Raw genomic sequence first — 8,770 nt, 5'->3', positions numbered from 1 at the left:
TACATGCTGCTGGAGCCATGAGTCCCCCCCCCCATGTATACTCTTTGGTTGTAGTGTACTACAAAGCAATTGGGATAAAAAACTGCATGGTATTGGTACAGTGACAGGCAGGTAGATAAAATGGAATAGAATTGAAGACCCAGAAATGAACCCACAAACCTATGGTCACTTGATCTTTGACAAAGGAGCTAAAATCATGCAGTGGAAAAAAGACAGCATTTTCAACAAATGGTGCTGTCTCAACTGGCGGTTAGCATGCACAAGAAGGCAAATTGATCTATTCTTATCTCCTTGTACAAAGCACAAGTCCAAGTGGATCAAGGACATCCACATAAAACCAGATACACTCAAACTAATAGAAAAGAAAGTGGGAAAGAGCCTCAAGCACATAGGCACAGGGGAAACTTTCCTGAACAGAACACCAATAGCTTATGCTCTAAGATCAAGAATTGACAAATGGGACCTCATAAAATTGCAAAGCTTCTGTAAGGTAAAAGACACTGGCAATGGGACAAAATGGCAACCAACAAATTGGGAAAAGATCTTTACCAACCCTATATCTGATAGAGGGCTAATATCCAATATATACAAATAACTCAAGAAGTTAGACTCCAGAGAAACAAATAACCCTATTAAAAATGGGGTACAGAGCTAAACTAAGAATTCTCTACTGAAATTCTTAAACAAATAGACAGAACTAGAAAATATCATCCTGAGTGAGGCAGCCCAATCACAAAAGAACACACATAGTATGTACTCATTGATAAGTGGATAATTAGCCCAAAAGCTAGGAATACCCAAGATACAACTCACAGTCCACATGAAGCTCAATAAGAAGGAAGACCAAAATGTGGATGTTTTGGTCCTTCTTAGAAGAGGAAACAAAATACTCATAGAAAGAAATACAGAGACAAAGCGAGGTGCAAAGATTGAATTTAAGGTCATCCAGAAACTGCACCACCCATATACAGTCACCAAACCCGGACACTATTGTGGACGGCAACAAGTGCTGGCTGACAGGAGCCTGATATAGCTGTCTCCTGAGAGGCTCTGCTAGAGCCTGAGAAATACAGAGGTGCATGCTCTCAGCCAACCATTGGACTGAGCACAGGGTCTCCAATGGAGGAGTTAGAGAAAGGTCCCAAGGAGCTGAAGGGTTTGCAGCCCCGTAGGAGAAACAACAATATCAACCAACCAGATCCCCACCCCCAGAGCTCCCAGGAACTAAACCACCAACCAAAGAGTACACATGGAGGTATCCATGGCTCCAGCTGAAAATATAGGAGAGGATGGACCTGTCGGACATCAATGGGAGGGGAGGCCCTTTGTCCTGTGAAGGCTCAATGCCCCAGTGTAGAGGAATGCCAGGGCATAGAGGTGGAAGTGGGTTTGGTGGGGGAACACCCTCTTAGAAACAGGGGGAAGGGGATGGGATAGGAGTCTCTGAGGGAAAGGGAATAACATTTGAAATGTAAATAAAGAAAATATGCGATAATAATTTATTTTAAAAATTAACAAATATTCAACAGATTAATTTTATAATTCCACTCTAAAAAATGTGAAATATGGGGCTGATGAGGTGGATCAGTGGGTAAAGACATTTCTTAACAAGCCTGAATTCTCAAGTTCAATCTCTGGGACCCAATTGGTAGGAAATAATCAACTCCCAAAAGTTGTCTTGACCTACAGAGTGCCATGCACACCCACAGAGAAGCAAACACACATTCACATACACAATAACATCTTCATTTTTTATTCTATAAGCATCTTTATTTACAATTCTATGCAGAAGTAATCACTTCTATGTAAGTGTAACTCCACTTACAGGGTACTCAATGCTCTCTTTGGACCTTCAAGGGAACCAGTCATACAAGTAGTATATATACATATATGCATGCAGGCAAAACACTGATATATCTATATATCTATATCTATATATAATATTTAAAATAGTACATTTATATCTGCAATAAAATATTAAGAGCCATGTAGAATTGTAAATATATTTACCCTTAAATCATATGGACAACAGTGAACAAGGGAAAAGTACTAAATATAGAATTATTTCTGCTAATGGAAAAAACCCACAAGTATTAGAATTACCATTTTTCAGCACCTACTGGACTATCAGAAGAAGCGGATGAACCTTAATGATTATGAGCATCAACAGAAAAGAAATTACAAACATTCAGTGTTATGGGCTTGAATATTAAAATAGCCTCAAAGGGTATGTAAAAACTTGTTCCCCAGCTGGTGGCACTGTTGAGATGTTGTTGGACAATGAGAGAACCTCTCCTTTACTGATGACTTCATACCTTATTGACTACTAGGAGATAGGGTATGCTTAGAAGTAGGTCACAGAGGGAGCATGCCTTTGAGGGGTATATCTTGTCCTTTACTTCTTCCTGTCTTTTTTTTCCTCTTGTCCTTTACCTCATGTCCATTTGTAAGCCTTCTCCTCCCTCTGCTCCTTCTGGGTGTCATAATAAAATTACCCAATATTATTTTAAGAGTGCTCTTGCCAATAAACAAATTAACTTGTCTGACCAAGATTATTAAAACCAGGTATATTAAGATCATGATTATTCTGTTGTATATATTTAGGTATTTTAATGACAAAGTAATTTTTCATAGAAACAGGATGCTATGTTTTTACATGTGAAAACCCAATTGAATTAGAAAACAGCTGGCAAAATATTAATGATTCAATAGGCTTATAAAAATAGAAAATATCATTGAACTGTATAAACCAAAACTAATAAAAATTCATGGCATTCACAAAATATGCTGAATGGTAAAAGAAAACCAAGCCCTATAAAAGTGGGAAATTCTTTCTCTTCTGTTACAGTTTAGTACTCCTTGTTTAAGAATAGAGAAGGGTACCTCCTAAAAGAATACCATCAAACTCAGAGACAAACATCATAATCCATAAAACATCAAATATAGAGGTGAATTAATAAATTGGTTGAGCTCAAAGAATTCAAAGAAATCACATTAGAAAAAGAACAAAAACAACATGATGTAGCTGAGCATGTTGGTTTCTGTTTGTAAACCCAGGACTGTTTGTAAACCCAAAGGAAAGAGAAAAAATTGATCACACTCTAGGTAGGGGAACCTGTGCTGTCAACTTAACACTAGCCACTTTGTGAGCTTTCAGCAAACTCATAGGAGAATTGAATGTCCACATCATAAAATCATCAACAAACATGTAAATGTGAAATGTTAGAAAGGTACTTAATTAAGTATGGAAAACATATGAAAACCATGCATAAATCTGCCTGAATGAATGTGAGGAATGGACAGAGATAATAATATCAATATAGGTCCATAATTAAAGTCATAAAGTGCTGTCATTAGCATATAAGATAAACTCTTTCAGATACAATTTCATCAGATACAAGATCATTCATATGATATATTCATATATAATATTGCAGATATAGGATATTCAGACATACATAAAAAGAAATATAGAAATTAAAACTAGCATAGCCTAGAAAATCATTACAGCTGAATGATAGCTCTTCCATTGCTACTCATCAAGATTTCAAGTTGCTATGTAATATATATGGAGGGGTTATCCAAAGCCAAAGTGAGTATGAACTTAAGCTTCAGTGGGCCAGCAAATGAACCCTGGCTGTGGTGAACAATAATGGAATACAGTGATGTGGTGTGGGGACTGTAATCTAGAGCTCACAAAGTTAGAGCTGTGAGCAGGTGCAACTAAAATGTTGGACACACCAAGAGTTTTCTTGCTGAGCACTATGAAGACTTATGGGAAAAGCCTCACTTAAAAACTCTCACCAGCAAGATGAACTCTTAGTCAAGGTGACCTTGGTCTTTCAAATCGTCTGGGAAGTACACAATGCAGTCTGCATCTCAGTGTCAAGGACCATGATAGAACTCACTGAGTGAGGCTGGGAGATTTTAGCAACTAGATTGGCAGGAACATCTTGCCATCTGTACCAGCAGTTATATGGAAGGTGCCCAGAAGTAGCTCTACCTGTATATCTAGAGCAGTGAGCTGGTGAACTGGCAGACACAGACTACTATAGCATCAGCCATTCAACCTGAGGTCTCCTGTTGTACCCCAATGTTAACTAATATTGATAATAGATGACTTGGTTTTATCTATTAGTTATTGAGTGTTATCAATTACCAATTAGAATGCATCATAGAAAATAAAGTCATTCTTGACTGTAGCAATATTTAAAATGAAGCCTTAACCCAACAACAACTACCTCTGTTAAACAAGATTACTCAAGTGTACCACATCTCTTGTCTCTCTCAAGCTACATTTCCTTGATCACCTTCTGCTTAGTGACTATGCCCTGCACAGTTGTTGAGTCCTAACTTTAAACATTGTTCTATATCCCAAATCCAACTAAATCCTTTAACAAACTGCTAGACAACATTTTGGTAAAAGTGACCTGCCTCCACCTCAGATACTGAAATTGGAAAACAAATAATTAGAACATGTAACAGAAAGTATACCATTATTGACTGCAACAATATCTAAAATGAACCGAAAATGAAACTTGCAGAAATGTACAAGATCCTTTTTTAAGTAACTATAAAAATTTACTCAAACTTAGGAAGCATAAAATCCAACAGCTTATGTTTTGTCAGGGAAAGTCTGTTATAAAGCTATCAGTTCCACAATTTCCAGATACAGTGTCTTAACAATACCTTCCAAGATATTAAACAGGTTATGGCTACTGTTTCCAATGCCCACAACCAACCACATAAAAATTTTAGCGGAATAAATTAAAATAACATCATGTAGATTAACAAAATAAGAGAGCCCTGAGAAACACTCAGCTGTCTTTTGAATCAGTACCTGTGTGAAGGCAAGCTCTGGAGTGGAAACAACTGTGTATGCTTTAATATACAACAGATGACAGGCTCAGATAGAAGAATACTTGTAAATTTGGCCTTGTTTCTTTTCCATTATATCTGGGGAGAAAAAAGACCTATGCCATTAATAGAGTCTGGGGTACAACTTAGGAGCTCATATGTTATACCTGTGGAGGAATGACAGGACAGGATAAACACTTGGGTTGATCAAGTCAGTTAAGTTCAGTCATTCTAATAAAGGCCATCCTAACGCTCTTTACTGACTGATTTGGTGAACTCAAAATGAGAATCCTATGTTATTTTGTTATTCTCAAACTCAGAGTATCCAAAGAATGAACTAAAATGGAATAGGAAAAATGAAAGTGAATCACATGTGACAGAGAACATTTAGAAATGCCCATGATGTAAGTGGAAAAGGACTACAGCTATAGCTTTCAGGATTCTCATTTTTTCTTCTCAGAATTTCTTCTCAGTTTAAGGAAGGGTAATTAAAATCATGAAAGATAGGACTACAAGGCTCTACTAGCAGTCTGCATGACAATATGAGTTAAAACAGAAGGACTACAAAACATAGTGTAGCCAGAACCCCACAAACCTCCCTCAAATCCTCTGTGGACCAGCAATTTCCAGAAGCTGTTACATCTTGGAGGCTCAAGAAATTGGTGCCAAATGAAGTTTATGTACTCAAAGGTGATATTCTGGGGCTTATAAAAGGGCCTTCAGTCCTTAGAGCCTATATGTTAGAGACCCAACCACAACAGAAACTAGACCCTAGAAAGCTGTACCTATAATCAGAGCTGCACCTTATCAAGACGCTGGAAATAGAAATTTTGGAAGGTAGGTGAACAAGTTTCTATAGAAGCCATGCTACAACAGTTCTGATTGAGGGTGCCATTCCTCCAAAGAAAAGGCTCATAGAGTTGTAGCCACAGTTTTTGTTAGAACTCCACCCTTTTTCCTACTTAGAACTTACAGGGAGAAAGATCTATGATTTGAGACATTCAGATTCACCTCAAAAACTGGAACAGGCTTTTAGCAAATGACTAATCAATTATCATTGAGAGTTATTTGGAGACTCTCACCTTTAGGATTAAAACAGGACTGACAAAGCCCCATGGTTTCTGTTCTAGAGCCTAGATCTATGAGAAGCCAGAAATCCCAGGAATCGAAGACACTGACTTCAGCCTCACCTTCAGTTTACTGGTGTGGGCTCTGGTCAGCTGAGTTGAAACATCCTAAGTGCTGTCAGGTGAGTAGATACAAAAGAGGACAACTCTGTGAGAACCCAAACTCCTTTAAAGTCCTTTGAAAAATGCCAACTCCCATGCCCTGAAAAGATGACCTTGAATGACAAGGAAGTAAAAGATGACAAGAGACCCAAACAAAACAGAAACTAGACCCTGAAAAGCCCTATCTATAATCAGAACTTCTCCTTATCAGGACTCTGGAGATATATACATTTTGGAAATTACAAAAGCATGCAATAGCACCATGCAGAATCAAGCCTGATCAAATTCTGGCACATAGAGGGAAGGCAGATATTAAATCCGACCCCTATCAAGAGTGCTATTGACAATTGACAGCTACTGGGAGAGGAATAACCAGTTTCTCTTAAGAGTGTTATCTCTAGCAAGTCTAGCATGCTTCACTGGAAGGCCACAGGTCCAGGAATATATGAGCAGCACAAACTGAACTTAAAGTGTGGGGAAAAAAGGAGAGGATGTGGACTTGTGTTAGTAGGGAAGAGGGAGTGCATATGGAAAAGTTTTGGGGAGGGTAAATATGATGAAAACACACATGAAATTTTCAAAGAAATAATTTTAAAGGAAATGAGATCTTTTGTCTGGGACCCATTATCTCATTTCAAGAGGGACACAACCCAGCCCCAGGCAAAATAAACAAAATTTCTTTGAGTTCTTTGGAAATCCTCTTCCCTGGAATAAGGGAGAGGAAGCTGGCATACTTTCAACTCTGAGGTTCTACTCAGAAGACCAGATAGATGCACAGTAATGGGGAAAGGGGTGGAAGTGTGAGACTTTTGACTTCTGTTTCACCAGCCTGAGGCCAGAAGGACTTGCTTGGTCTGAGAGGTATGGTTTCCTGTCAGGTGTTGTCAGAGCAAGGCCTTAAAGGATAATCAGAATTAAAACAGTAGCAAAGTGTAGTCCACTGTGAATCTTCCAAACTACAACCCACTCTCCATCTGAAAAGGAGGCCACAAAGGCCCTGCCTCTGCTCTGGTCTCCAGAATCCTCACACATGGCAGGCAGGTAGGTCCAGAGGCAATTCATTTCCCTTGCTCTTCTTAGGAATGGAATTCTACCTGGGAAACTGGAGGGCTCAGAAGAGGGTAAGCTCTAGCCAATTAATATAAAATCATGAAAACTAAGGGGTATTTTAAGCTGGATGGGACAGGGTGTCCATGATGAACTGCGCCCCTCTACTGTGGCCTGAGTGTGTTAAAGCAGGCCTAAAGACTCTGTTGCTCCTGATATTTGCCATTGGGAAACCAAAGAAGTAACATATTTGTTCTGAGGAGCCTGGCATTTCCAGATAAAAGACTCATAGTGAAGACTTTTCTTTTTTCATAGTGAGGACTTTGATCACCGTGGGAACTACATTCCCAGTAATAGCAAGGGCCCTCAAATACATACCTCTTTGCCCACACTAGTAATCTGTGTTGTTCCTGAATGAGTGGTGGTGGTGATATGCTCCTTTTAATTTTCTTCTGTGTGATACTAGGAAACACTGCACTGTTAATATCAGAACAGCAGATTGATGTGTTGCTGTCCAGACTGTGCCAAAAACTCTTTAATGAATAAAGATCACAGTCCATACTCTTACCTCAAGATGTCCAAAACCTGGCCATAGTTCATTCCCCTAACCAGAATTGATTTCCTCCACAGATTTCTCAGGACACACATTGCCCAGGACAATAGGAACAAGATGAGTTCCCAAAAACTCATTTAGGAAAGCAGCAGAGTGGGGACCTTATTGAAAGGAAAGGTACTCTCTGATATGGTGAACATAGGATACTTAACACAGTGTCATTTTGCCCCTCCAGATTTCTGCTTTGCCAAGTCTCCTGCCCACATCTTTGTCCTGCTGCCCTTGAGCTAAGTCATCATGCCTAGGAGCCACAAGGGTAAAGGTCGCTCTCATACCAAACGTCAAAATGTACAGGAGAAGAGCCAAAGTCTTAATGTTGTACATCCCACTACAAAAGAGGAACCAACATCTTCTATTGGTCAAGAGGATCCTGCAAAAGAGGAACCAACATCTTCTATTGGTCAAGAGGATCCCCCCAGTTCCTCTGAGAGCTGCACTCAACTGGCTACTCAGACAAATAGAGCCTCTGTTTCTGATGACTTAAGTGTGTTCTCAACAGGTGCTGTAGGCGGTGGGGCTTCTGGTATAAATGCTGAGGTTTCTGTGATAAGCTCTCTGCGACGTTTAGCCACCATCATGACAGGCTCTACCACTCTTTCTGCACGCAGAGATCCTCTCAACAGGATGGCAAGTGTATTGATGGAATTCATGCTGGAGAAGTTTAGGGTGAAAGAGCACTTTACACAGGAAGATATGTCGAAGGTGATTAACAGAAAGTACAAAGCACACTTCCCTGAGATCCTTAAAAGAATGTCTGTGCACCTGAAGTTGGTCTTTGGCCTCGAGTTGAAGGAAGTTGATCCCATTTCTCAGTCATATATGCTTGTGGGCATGCTGGGTCTCTCCACCGAGGGAAATCTGAGGAACAGTAGTGGGTTACCCAAGACAGGGCTCCTGATGACACTTCTGGCTGTGATCTTCATGAATGGTAACATTACCAGTGAGGATGATATCTGGGAATTCCTGAAAGAGGTGGGGATATATCCTGGAATGGTTCATCCAATCTTTGGGGAACCTAAGGAGT

The 8,770-nt window shown here is 39.6% G+C and overlaps 1 long non-coding RNA gene across 1 annotated transcript in view; it reads left to right on the top strand.

Annotated features, from left to right (window-relative positions):
* Positions 1 to 8,764, top strand: part of LOC116086750 — a 499,581-nt gene extending 490,817 nt beyond the window's left edge. The window contains exons 4-5 of the long non-coding RNA XR_004117106.1: positions 5,988 to 6,106; positions 7,922 to 8,764. This is a non-coding gene — a long non-coding RNA (uncharacterized LOC116086750). The remainder of the gene's footprint in view (positions 1 to 5,987; positions 6,107 to 7,921) is intronic.
* Positions 8,765 to 8,770: the final 6 nt, after the last annotated feature.

Source organism: Mastomys coucha, chromosome X (genome assembly GCF_008632895.1).
Source record: "Mastomys coucha isolate ucsf_1 chromosome X, UCSF_Mcou_1, whole genome shotgun sequence".
Taxonomy (NCBI): Eukaryota; Metazoa; Chordata; class Mammalia; order Rodentia; family Muridae; genus Mastomys; species Mastomys coucha.
Note: the sequence above shows the minus strand (reverse complement) of the source record. Positions and strands in the feature narration are given on the sequence as shown.